This window comes from Trachymyrmex cornetzi, unplaced genomic scaffold, assembly GCF_001594075.2.
Source record: "Trachymyrmex cornetzi isolate Tcor2-1 unplaced genomic scaffold, Tcor1.1 scaffold564, whole genome shotgun sequence".
Taxonomy (NCBI): Eukaryota; Metazoa; Arthropoda; class Insecta; order Hymenoptera; family Formicidae; genus Trachymyrmex; species Trachymyrmex cornetzi.
Genome location: NW_017299876.1, coordinates 72,505 through 85,744, shown reverse-complemented (window position 1 = coordinate 85,744; position 13,240 = coordinate 72,505).

Sequence of the window (13,240 nt, the reverse complement as noted above, 5' to 3'; positions counted from 1 at the left end):
TAATGGTCTCTAATTATAGATTTCCTTGTACAATCCAGCGGCAAGCTATGTACAAATAGTATGTTAAGTAGTTTTCTTTTTCTTAATATCGCGTTAGGAATTATCTCGATCAGGAATTGAACCTGGACGCTCATTACACTCCAGGATCTGCTAAACCGACTATTAGGTAATATCTTGTAAAAGGTCGAACCACAGGAATATCTGCGGCAGGAAATCTGTGTTGGCGAATAACGCAAACTACCCTGTGTATGCTACTCTCTCCTGGAAAGCGTTTTCGAATGATTCGAGCTTACGTAATTCCTTTGTAGGCCGATCAGATCGGACTGAACGGATCTAAAGCTGACTAATCGCGGGTTTCTTGTGAAAGTGATGTTTTTTCCTGCGTATTATAATCTTGGCTGCGCCAGAGAGCTAGTCATGGTTCTGCTATTTCCTCGCGCAAATATCGCAGTGTATCACTAGAGCATGTACATTGTACATGCTCACTTGCCGTGGTATAGCAAGTGATGCCTGTAGTAATTTTGGATTGGATAGAACTCGAGACCAAAGTATATTCATGTTAACACACCATTTAAAATGTAAAGATCTACATCTATCAATCAAACATATACCGTTAGATATCAAAAGAGCAATAATAACCGAATCTTTTGAATTAAATAATATTTCGTTTTTTTTTTAACTTTCTATATATAAAAAGTAAATTAATATTAATGTGTGCACTTAAATGATAAACTAAATTTGAGTTAAATTTAATATATTTCTTGTTGAATTAAATTGTTTAATTTCATTGTTTTAAGTTAACGACATGTTATGCAGGAGCAGTGACGACTTATAATATGATTAAAATATTTCAAATTGGATAATTTGACATTATGAATTCATTTGTGACTATAATTGCATGATATAAATAATTATGGTTTACCACTTTAATTTTATGGTTATTACTGCTGTAATAATAATAACTATTATTATATTTATTATTTTACTGAAAAATATATACTTAACGCTGCAAATGACTAAAACATAGTTAAATTAGTAATTGCAATTATTTTTTTCTCAGTGTATAAAAAATATGCAATTCGAGAAAGATATGTGCGTCTTATCCTTATAGACGCCAAGAGTTTGATTAAACGAGATTACTTGATATTAATTCTTTTTTATGACGCTTATATTGCTTGTTGTTTAAACCATAAATAACCGGATTTAAAATCGATTGATTTTAAATGAGTAGTAATTGAAAAATGTAGTTCCCACTATTTCGCATCAGAATCCCGTTGATTATTCTTCAGAACGAACGATCAGGTTAAGTGAATCAAAAATTACGTAAGGCATATGGAAATAATATGACGTAACAAAATTCATTTGCGCGAGAAAATTTCCACGAGGATCATCGCACTTGCATCTCGAGATTAATTTAGCGTTAGATAGTTCGAGGAATCCCCATCTTCGTTCCGAAGCGCAGCTCTGGGAGGATTGTTCCTGGAAGATTCAGCGCGTTATCCAAGCGCGATTTAATATGACTTCACGGGTCTATTAATCGAAATGACCGAGTCGGATCGCCGATTCGCGGAAACCTCGCCTCGTCTTTTAATGAAAAAGCCACCGTTTCAAGGTAAACTCCGTGGTGATCGCGGAAGGATCGTCACGATAGCGGCAGACGCTCGCGAAGTAAATTGGTAAAGTAAAGAAGAGAATAAATGTCTTTATATAATCGACCGATAAGCAAAAATATATTGCGAAGAATTTAATAAATGTCCCAGAAACTGATTATATCAATAAAGTTGGATGTTTTTACCGATGCCACGATGCAAACGAGCAACCACTTTACCGCATGAATAATGATCCTGACAGGAGAACTGTAACAAACTTGTTAGACTGGCAAATGTAATCATCACATAATATAGACCTTGTTTCAAGCTGAAGTAATGAGAATATAGTTGTTCCCAGAGAATATCCGTTTATCTTAATTTCATCGACAGATTCTTTGATAAATTCGAGATCGAGTCTTCCCTATTAATACGTACAATAGTTTAAAGGTCAAAGAAAGGAAACTATCATTTCACTTCAATGTCTAGTTCATGAAACGTCTTTGTCGGTGTATCTTCTACTGATTCATCCGATAAATTTATACAATTAAGACTTCCCACGAGGTGAAGATTGCAAGATTTTCACACATTGTATTCGCGCAACTATGTCTAGCAAGCGGATTAATATAAAACATCGGTCTTGTCACTTCGTTGAGACGCCGCGCAGCCTTAATAGATCTAAGCAAGATTATGACGCCGCGTCTATTCTACTGAATATAAGCTGCCACGAGAGAGATTTATACGATTCGTGTAGACGATGTTGCGAATATAGATGTAGATCGTGGATGCACCGTATGTGCAGCAGACACCGCTTGGAAGACCTGTTTCCTTTCGAACGTTACCGATCTGAGGCGGTCGATAACCCGCGCTCGTCTAATTGCAATGGAAAAGCGGCTCCATTGTGTGTATCTGCTCGCACCATCATCGGAAAAGAATTCCATTCCTTCCCACAAATACGTGATCGCAGATATCATCGCCGTACGCTATGGAAAAACTCGCGGCAACAACGTTGCTATACGTGCGACGTGATTGTTAATTAATCTCGTTTAGCCACGTATTTATGCAAGTTTGCGTGACGATTAATGTCAGCCGGATCGCAACGCGATAGATAGCGGAAGTGACTGGAATAATAATCACCGCGACATTTCCTTCCACCTCCCCCTCATCGCGACAGTGGCATTCAGTGGAAAATGTGACGAACAAAAGCGATGTCGCGCGTAATTTTTAATCAGAGACAATTACGTCAGACGAGAAATATTTATGATTTTATCGGTCATTGGATTTTTCCAAAGCATGTATATTATAGTTTTCAGTTAGCACGAAAAGAATGATTTTGCTGAAGTATCTAAAAATTTAGCTGTCGATCTGAAAATTTATAAGCAGAGAAAATTAATTCTAAAATTAAAATGATAGAAAAAATACATTTATTTACACACACAAATCTGCTCAAATCTGCTTGCTACAAATTTCTCTCATATTTTGGTATATATTCAAAAAGTTTATTATAATATAAATTGCAAATAAGGAATATTAATTGTGAATAAGGAATATAAGAATAAACCTTCTCTGCATTAGATATACTTTATTAATAATAGTTTGATTAAGGTATTTCCCTTCGAAACAAATTAATTTTGGAGACGAAAAACGGCAGGAATTAAGTTTAACACCTAATAGTTACATTGCCGAGTGATAGAAAAAATATGAATCACTACCTAAATATAACAGCGATAACAGTGGATTAACTAACCTTTAGGAAAATAAAGCATTTTACTTATCCATTTGTATCAATCTCACATATTCAGCTATATTGGGGATTAATCCATTTGCAACAAGTTCTTCAATTATGTAGGATGTTTAAAATGGCTGGTTGTTAGAATGTTAAAAATGTAGCATTGCTCACCATGCTTGAATGTTCTACATAATTATTTTAATAGTCCAATAAAATTATTTTCTGATTTATATCTAGCTAAATTTTCCAATTCAGTAAAGTCGGTTTTTCGACAGCTTTATTTATTACAATTGTAATTGCATGACATATTATATTGACACATACAAATCCATTTTTTATTATCTTACTGAATTAATATTTGATATAATTATCTATTTAGTTTTTTCCTAATAGATAAATTTGTCGAGAACGTAAAAATTCTCCTTTATTCTTCTTGATATTACGTATACAGGACGTCCCTTTATCTTTTCTCCGTAAAGTAACAGTGACCGTTCTCTTTTCGATGAAATTGAAAAATTCTTGTAACAGCTTGAAATATTCTTGGAATAGCTTTTAAGGCAAGACTCACATATGCCACAGTTAAAGCACAACAATGTGGTGCGCTTCTCTGCCCGCAGCGAATTTTACCAGAGGCAAGTGCGCCATATAATTTGGTCAATGGTACCGATCTGATAGAGATCTGATAGCGATCACGTTACCGAAACTATTATATTCACGTCAGATATCAAATTTATCGCGTTGCCGGACTCGTGGCACCTGCAGTGGAAATTCCTGCCTCGTTCTTGGAAGCCCCAGATAAAAATCATTTATAATCAATAATACATTCTTGGCGATTAAGAGATTATATTTTTTTAAAAATATTCATTTTACGTTTATGTATCGTACTTGACACGATAGTTGTTGATTAATTTGTTATCAGAGTTTAAATTTTATATACGTGTTATCGGCTTATAGAAATATTTACATCGTCTATATATCGTCTGTATATCGCCTGTATATGTTTGGAAATCGCGGGTCAAAATTCCGAGAGAAATATCTTGAAAGCTTTAAGCGAGTTTGATGCGAAAAGTGGAGAGAGGGAACTTTGGCAAAGATACCGAAGTAGAAGAATGGGAAGAGCGACAAGATGTAAGAAGAGCGGAAGGGGGTCGAAGTACAGTACGTCTGTACACGTGAGTCTGGTAAAGCGTCGAGCTGCTAGTAATAAGAGTCGGCAGAAAGTTAGTTGAACCGTGAAGTCGAGGAGGGCCACGACGGGGCGAGAGTTCCAGAAACATCGCGTTCCCTCCGAGAACTCCATACACGAGATAGAGAGCCGCGGGCCTGCCTTGGTGCTTCTTTTGCTCCTTTCCCTCTATCCGCGTCTCCCACCGTTTCTTTCCCGTTCGATCTCCCGCTCGCGCGAGCTATGGAACTTTGCCGGACCGTTTAATTCTTGCCAACTAGAATCGACGTTCCTGAAAACTTGGAAAGAAAGGGTGCTGTTTCACGCGTTAATCGACAGCTTTTACCCGCTCTACTTGCGCTGGAAGGAAGGAAACTATTATTAGAAGTTCAGTTAATCCTGCGATAGAGCAGAATTTCGTTTAGGTCGTTACCTTCTTTCTCTTTATCGTGAAAAATATAAATTTTGAGGTGATTAGAATATATTTAAAAAATTGGAGACTTATTTTTCATGTACATTGATATTGAAGTAAGAGTCTAATTGCTTTTATGGCCTAATTGCAGACTTTAAAGCGACATATTGCAAAGATAAGTCCATCAAACCGGTAATTTGCTCCTGCAGAGAGGTGTTATCGCTGCATACTAAAGTATAATTTTAATATCATATAACATCTGATAGATAAGCTATCATTTCGTACTTTGTCACGCTTCGTTGTTCGTACTTGGATGAATCTCGCCGGTAATCGCCGGGATCATTGTCCCTGTTCGAAGTATCAAAGTATCAACGAAGACATTCTTTTGTCGGAGGCCATCTTTGATTCGTTCTGAGAATCGAAAGAGTCAGCAGGCAGGCGTCTTCCAGCACCGGTCCTCATCCACGAGGTAACGCTTTACCGTTCCTCTTTCTCAACTACTCATGTTGCTTCTTTACTCTTCATTATTCAGGATGAGCCTCGCTTCTTTCCCTTCTCCTTGCCTCTCGTTCTCTCTGTTTTCATTTGCATTCGGTTCATCGTATCGTTTCGTCGAAATTATTTGCACCTGGCTTTCTAGTCGTTATGTCTTATTTTCTTATTCATGTTTCAGCTTATATATAATTTTGTATATTTTATTTTATAACACGTAGCTATATAGATGTAATTTTTGTTCAATAGTCGTTTTTAATTAAAACTACCATTTCTATTTTCGCGCGGTTAACATGACGTTACTCATCTCGTTAATGACAGTTTTGCAATTTACTTATCGTCTAAAGAGTCATTAAATATCGATGTATGGTCGGTTTATTCTTGGAAACGGCGTAATCAGCAGGCGGTCATCTTCCGCTGATCCTTCTCGACGATGCACGACGTTCTTCGTTCTTCGTCTCTTCTCCGGGAGAGTCCTTACATTCTGTTTTATTTTTCTTTACTCTCTCGCGCCAGCTTATTCTTTCTCCTTCCTCACTTCTCTCTTTGATTCCTTTTATAACCAAAGCGCACATTCATGGTTCTGCGAAACTGTTGAACCGAACCATCTTTTTTGTCTGTTGATTTTCTTCGGTTCATGTCGTACGTAAATTCCCAAGAATACTTTTGGGAAGTAATAATGAAATATTTAGTCGATAACATTTTTATTTTTGGTATAATTTATTTTATTTACAATAGTGTAATTTTATCTGCACGAATTAATATACATACGTAAAATTTTTCCTAAAACTTTTTTAGTGTGAATTGTTGCTCTGATGAGAGAATTTCATTCTTAAAGATTAAAAATTGAGCTACTCTTTTGAGATTTTCATTCCTTAGAGATTCTACTCCAAAGAATTAATTTGTTTGGCTTATTCTTCAGTTATCAAGCAATTGTAAAGCTGATGACTGCGTAGATGATTATAATTTGCTAAAAGTTTTTTGCTTTTGCATGTCTCTTGTAACATTTTATTTGTACAAATTAAACAATGTGCCAATTAATTTTTAATACGAAAGAACTGTAATATTTGCTTCGCATGAAATGACACACGACTACTTATTTTATTAGGTCTTCGACTTGTAATCTTATAACTGATTCTATCTTCTTTTCTTATATGGTAAAGTATGATATTACTTTCCATGTGAAAATTTGAATTGAATTCGAAGTTCAAGGACCTCGGAACATCCGGTGATTGTCTAAATCGAATGGTAAATTGTGTGACGGAATCAATGATTATATTAAAATCTAAATTAGTATGAAACATTTCCTAAAAGACAAATTGTTTTTTTCTTTGCTCTACAATTTTTTTGTAGAAAAATAGGCAAGTACACACGTACTCTTAAATCTTGCTGCGTTATTAATCACTTTATGCTTAATAGTTACTTTTAATAGTTTAACCATGTTAAACTATTATACCATAGAAGAATTATATTTGAAACAATTAAAAATTTTTTTGTTATATTTTGACATATAATGTTTTATCTTGGCTTTATTAAATGATGAAGTATAAAATAACTGTGCTGTAATAAAAAGCTAAATTCAATTAAGTACTTTCATATATTCTTTTTCAGATACTATTCTGTTCAATATTATATGTAAGAGCTAATATATTTCAGGAATAAATTTAATTAAACGAAAATTTATATATTGTTTGTTTGTTAACAATTATTTTTTTAAATAAATTACATTATCCTAATCATTTTATATTTTAAACGATTGTATCGTGGAGAAATTATAGGTATTTGAAACATTTATGAATCTTTTTGTTATATTTCCTTTATACTTTCTATTATATGATCAAATTGTAATTTTATTATGTATACTTTTTACTCAGAGAGAGATACAAAATTGAGTTTGGATTATCAATTTTTAAAATTTAGTTATTCAAGAACTAAAAGATTGTGTTTTGTAAAAGATTAATATATTGCTACAATATTTTTCTTTTCTTTAGAACATTTTCTACGATTCACCAGTTGCAAAAGGATCGAACGCATGCCACCGGATACTTTTGTTGGATCGACAAAATCGAATGGAGCAAGGGGTGTACGCGTACGCGTGTGTACGGATATGTCACGTACGTTGTGTGTGATCTCAGCATTGGTCGTTGGCAAGGGCTATTTATAACATTCCCGGTGACACGGGATGTTACATAAGCTTACATTATTCATATCGCGCTTTTATGCTTCCTTCGTTACGCGTGCACGCGTGCGTACGCGTGCGACAAGTCGTCGACAGAATGAACCAAGTGTGTGTGTGTGTGCACTAATTTATGTATGTACAAAGAGCACCGACTCATCATTTCCTTTTTCGAAGACCATCGCAAAGTTTTTTAATTTAAGGGTCTATAGCTCTGTAATTCTTAATGACTGTAATTGTGGTGTTACAGTTTCATCGCATAGGTTTTGTACATGATAAAAATGCTGTGCTACGACACTGTAACGCTACAGTTATAGTCATTAAGAGTTAGGCTTCATCTACAATAGTCACATAAGCTGCGTCGCAAGTCGCAAGCTTGTTGTGAAAGCGTCAATTTTAATATTGGCTGTCGCAAGTTTGTTGCAACCTGCGACACAAACTGTGTAATTATTATAAATGAGGTCTTACAGAATAGGTCCCTTAATTTGCTATTCTTGAGTTTTCGCATCTTTTCATATTTTTATTTTTTCTTATGCGATATTGACTAAGAATCGTTAATTTCGAACAATATCTGCCATTATGTAATAATTAAATCTATACGTGGAAAGAGCAATTTTGCTGAAATATCTAGCTATAAATGTAGCTATACAAATCTGAAAATAATTTTGTTTGGACCATCAAAATAATTATGTAGGACACTTAAATTGGTTTCTGGAATATTAAAACTTTTTACAGCATTGTTATCAACGCTTAAACATTTACATAAGTAGGCATTTTGATGATCCTACAAAATTATTTTTAAATCTACATTTAGCTAAATTTATAGATACTTCAGCGAAATCATTTTTTCCTGTATGGAAATATCTAAAAATCAAAATAATTATAGGACGCTCAAGCATAACGAATAATGCTGCAAAAATTTTGATATTTTATTATAGCAATCAGCTTGAACGCAATTTACATAATTATTTTGATGATCCAACAAAATTATCTTTAGATCTATTTTTAAATATATATTGATGCAATTAGACTTGGCTGAATAAATCTTTGAATATGAAGAGATCTTTCCGAATCAAACTGGTGATTAGTGTGTAAATGAGTTTATTCTACAATTTCGTTACCATACGTTTCGAGCTTCGTTTCGGATCCTTATCAATGTATAAAATTCAATAACATATCATCTTTTTTAACATGTAGTAATTCAAGTATGTATATTTGTAATAGCGTTCCGGGAAGAACAATGATATGTTGTTGAATTTTATACATTGATAAGGATCCGAAGCGAGGATCGAAACGTATGGTAACGAAATTGTCGAATAAACTCATTTACACGTTAATCATCAGTGTTTGACTCGAAAAGGCATATCTATACTTAAAGCCAAGTCGTTCCATGTATTACATCAAAATACACTGTGAAAGATTTTTGCAATTTTTGCTTGTAACAACTATGCGATTTAATTGAATAACTTCTATAATTTATTTTTAAAAGAATAGTGTTTTACTTAACGAACAAACAAGGATGTTTTTGTTTAATTAATTTATTTTTGAAATAGTTTGTTAGCTCTCACATTTATTATAAAATTAAACGAAATGATATCTAGAAAACAATTTATAAAAGTACTTAATTGAATCGAGCTATTTTATTATAGCACAGTTATATTTTACACTTCATCATTTAACAAAGTAGAAGGTTGAAAATATTATACGTCATAATAAATTTATTAAGTATCTATAACAAGATTTACATAAATTCTGTGAAATATCACATATCGATTCGAGCGTGCTCGCGAACAAAATAAGAATAAGAATATTTTATTAGAACAAAGAATAGCTGAGATATTTTCTAAGAGTCGGAATTTATTTGATTACGATATGTAGCACGAACGCCGTGGGGGGTTCGCTTAAATTGACGACAGAAAGGAAATGAAGTTGCGCGAACTAATCGGGAATTCTTTGGGCTTTTAACCTGAATTATGCCACGGGGAAGTCTATATAGATACGCGCTCTGCGGGAGTCGAGATAAAATCGGTCCTCGATACTTTGCAGAAAGTTTTAATACGTCGAAGAAATAAGGGAGGCGTTTTAATAGACGATAAGAAGGAAATGAAATTATGCGAGATAACTCGCGGTTGAGATATTGCTCGTTTTATTTATCTTATCCGGTGTGATCGCGAAGAATGTGTTCTATTGTATAATTGACACTCTATTGACATCTTTGCGCTCAATATAGTTTGGTCTTGGATAGTTGTCTATAGAGAAGCAGTGAACAAATTTAGAACGAAAGAATTTTGTCTCTGATCATCTCCAATAAATTTCAGAACATCTCATTTATGAAATAATAAATGAAGAGATTTTTATTCCTCTATCAATATCGAGCCTTATTTTGTAATAACAACAATAATAATATTTGACAGCTATGTTTACGTTTCTTGACTACTAGTGCGTAAAAGCTTTGTAATTATATTTCCCTGGAAATTGTAATTAATCCGACAATGCATATTGATCGTACGAATCTACATGTCGACGTTCATCAGCGGTAATTAATGCTACCTCACGAGTAAATCATCTTCATGTGTTAACATTTACGGAAATTTAGTGATTTTAACATCCGCTAATTTCCAATAATACGATAATGCAGATGCACATTATAACCATCGTTTTATTACCATCGAAACACGGTTATTTTATCGTAATTGCAATGACATTTAAACATTAAAAGTACTATTAAAAATTTATCTATATTGTATATTTTTATTGTTATAAATAACGGAGCATTTGATGACATTAATTGAATTTGGTATAATTTCCTATTTTAAATAATTAGTCACATAAGATTGTTCGCACAATTTTGCATGTGTAAAGATTATTCAGGAAAAAAATGAAAGAATACACGGTAATGCTATAATATGATAAGTATGATTTTATGCTTCTCTTATTTGTAACGATAATTAACATGGAAACTCACGTGATGTGCGTGTGTAGGAAAAATTCATACTAATGGTAAAAATGGTATGTGCTAATGTATGCCTTTGGAAATGCACATAATAAATCCGTTGTTTGATTTTCCATATTCATATGATCGAATGTTAACGTCATGGAACAGTGTCGATAATGTGAAAGATAGACTTGGTTTATATGTTAGATATGAACAACTTAAATTAGGATCTTTAAACATAAAAATACTTTGAAGTTAGCTTTTAAAAAGCCCAAGAAAGATAATTCTTTAATTTAAGAGACAATTTAAAATCTTTATACTTCAAAATTTAAAAGTAAGGCCTACATATCATATATTCACAAAAAAATTTCATGAGTCATTTACAGTAGTGTTGAACGTAAGTTAACTTATAATTAATTATACATTGGCCTTCAGTCAGGAAAAGTATTATAAGTTAAATTTAAATAGAAAATAGAAAATAGGATAAATGACAAGGTAATTTTTAGGAATTTTATTTAATATAACAAAAATTAATATCTATATTACTTCTAGACTTAAAATAAGCTCGAATTGTTTATTTTAAGTATAGAAGTAATATAGATATTAATTTTTGACATCTCTCTAGCTGGCCGCCCCCCACTTAACCAAATCTTAATGAAAAAATTATGGAATAATGCACTATTTATGCGCTACCCATATCCACAAAAAAAAATTTTGCGCTCATTTCGTTTAGCTAAAAAAAAAATTTTTTGTGGGGGCTGAGTAGGCAGTCAGCCCCCCCCCCCCACCCGTTAAAAACAACCAATTTGTAAAATTAAATACACAGGATTTATGCGCTACTATTTTCAAGCATTTTTGATTTTTGCGCTGCAACCCTTAAGGCACTTCTCTCTTGGAGCAAACAGTCATATTCACCACTAAGTCGTTTAAAATTGCAAAATTAAATATTCTGACTATGCAAAACAATTCTTTAATTTATGCGCTACTATTTCCAAGCATTTTCGATTTTTGCGCTGCTACTTTTAAGGCACTTCCCTCTTGGAGCGAACAGTCATATTTACCCCTAAGTAAGTACCTTAAGAGTTGCAGCGCAAAAATCCAAAATGCTTGAATTACTGATTGAAGGCCAATGTATAATTTAGAAATTTACATATAATATGAATTTAAAAAATCTCGACTTGTGTTACTTTTCTTGAGGAATACATGCAAGACGGTTTCATATAGTAAATATATATGATGCACTGTAGAGTTAATCGGTATAAGTTTGCGAGATATTAAACTTGTCATTAACTTGTCATTATGAACCTTGTAGGTTGCAAAAGAAGTTGTAGAAAACTGAATAAGACTGACAATGAGACAGGAGGCGTGACAGTGTTTGTAAGAAACATAGTAAATAAAGCGCGAGAGACGAGTTTTAGCGTTCTAACCAATTCCAGGTACAATTAGAGCAGCCCTGGTTACTGTTACGTTCCGTTCCATGAAATCCTGAGAAGATGAACACGCACCAAAAGAGAGACATGACATGCATTGTTGGGAGAAAAAAAGTTAATTCATAACGCCCCATACGATGTAACTGTCGGTATCTCGCATTACTTCTCAAGTAGACTTGTGTTGTACTTTTCGTGTAATAACATCATTTCTACGAATACTGCAATGTTTATTATTCCTACATTATTTTTGACCAAAATAGAGCTTGGTGCTTAATAATATTTATATGTGAATTTACAAATACAATTCTATGAATTGCGCGCCGATTTAATTTATCAGAGACGCATTAAATTGAAACCAGAAATAACATTGCAAATTACATTGATCATCAATTTAATCTTTTATTTGATTTATTTCTTATTGGTATAGGTATATCGGTCTTATTTTTTATAATTATTCTTTTTGTTCTCTAAATTTCTTGAAATGAAATATCTCATTCCGAAAGAATTAAAATACTGTCACTATTAAAAAAGAGTGAAAAATTTGCATTCTTGAATAAGAGTGGCAGATTTTCCTTTGAGTGAATCTCACTCTTAAAGTGTGAAATTTTACTCCAAAAGAGTGAAAATCTGCCGCTATTCAAGAGTGCAAATTTTTCACTCATTTTCAGTAGTGATAGTATATTTAATTTTTTAAAAGTGAGATTTTACTCCAAGAAATTTAGAGAGTGCGTTTTACGAAGTGTGTGTTGGGTTACATCAAACCGAATTGAATTCTTATAAATGGAAGCTTTCGCGAACGAAACGCCAGGAAACTCAACGACGATTCTCGGCTCGTGCGTTGTAGAATTTTTTTCCAGAGACGCGTCACGCTTGCATCGCTCGTGTGTGCACGCACCACACGCTTCCTGCGACGCCCACAAGCGGTCACTTACAATTAGCGTTCGAGTCAAGTATGTGACTCGTCACCGGCGCAAATTGCGTACTAGAAGTCGTAACTGCCGCGGCTGAATGGGACTTAATGGTAGTGGCGGCTTAATTCATCAAAAAGGATCCGGATATTTCTCTCTCTCTCTCTCTCTCTCTCTCTCTCTCTATTTTTATCTTAATTCCCTTTGCCAATATTACGCCAAGTTTGATGAGTGTTTGTATCCCTTGGCATATATGCAAGTGCCGTGTTTCACATTCATGCCTTTTCCTTCCTTGCATGAACGATTCAACTAGACGATCAAATTACACGTTACCACGGCTCGTTGAGTGCGCGACTCATTGAGAAAAGAAAAAAAAGTATGAAAGAATGACTAAGTAGAGCGCATCG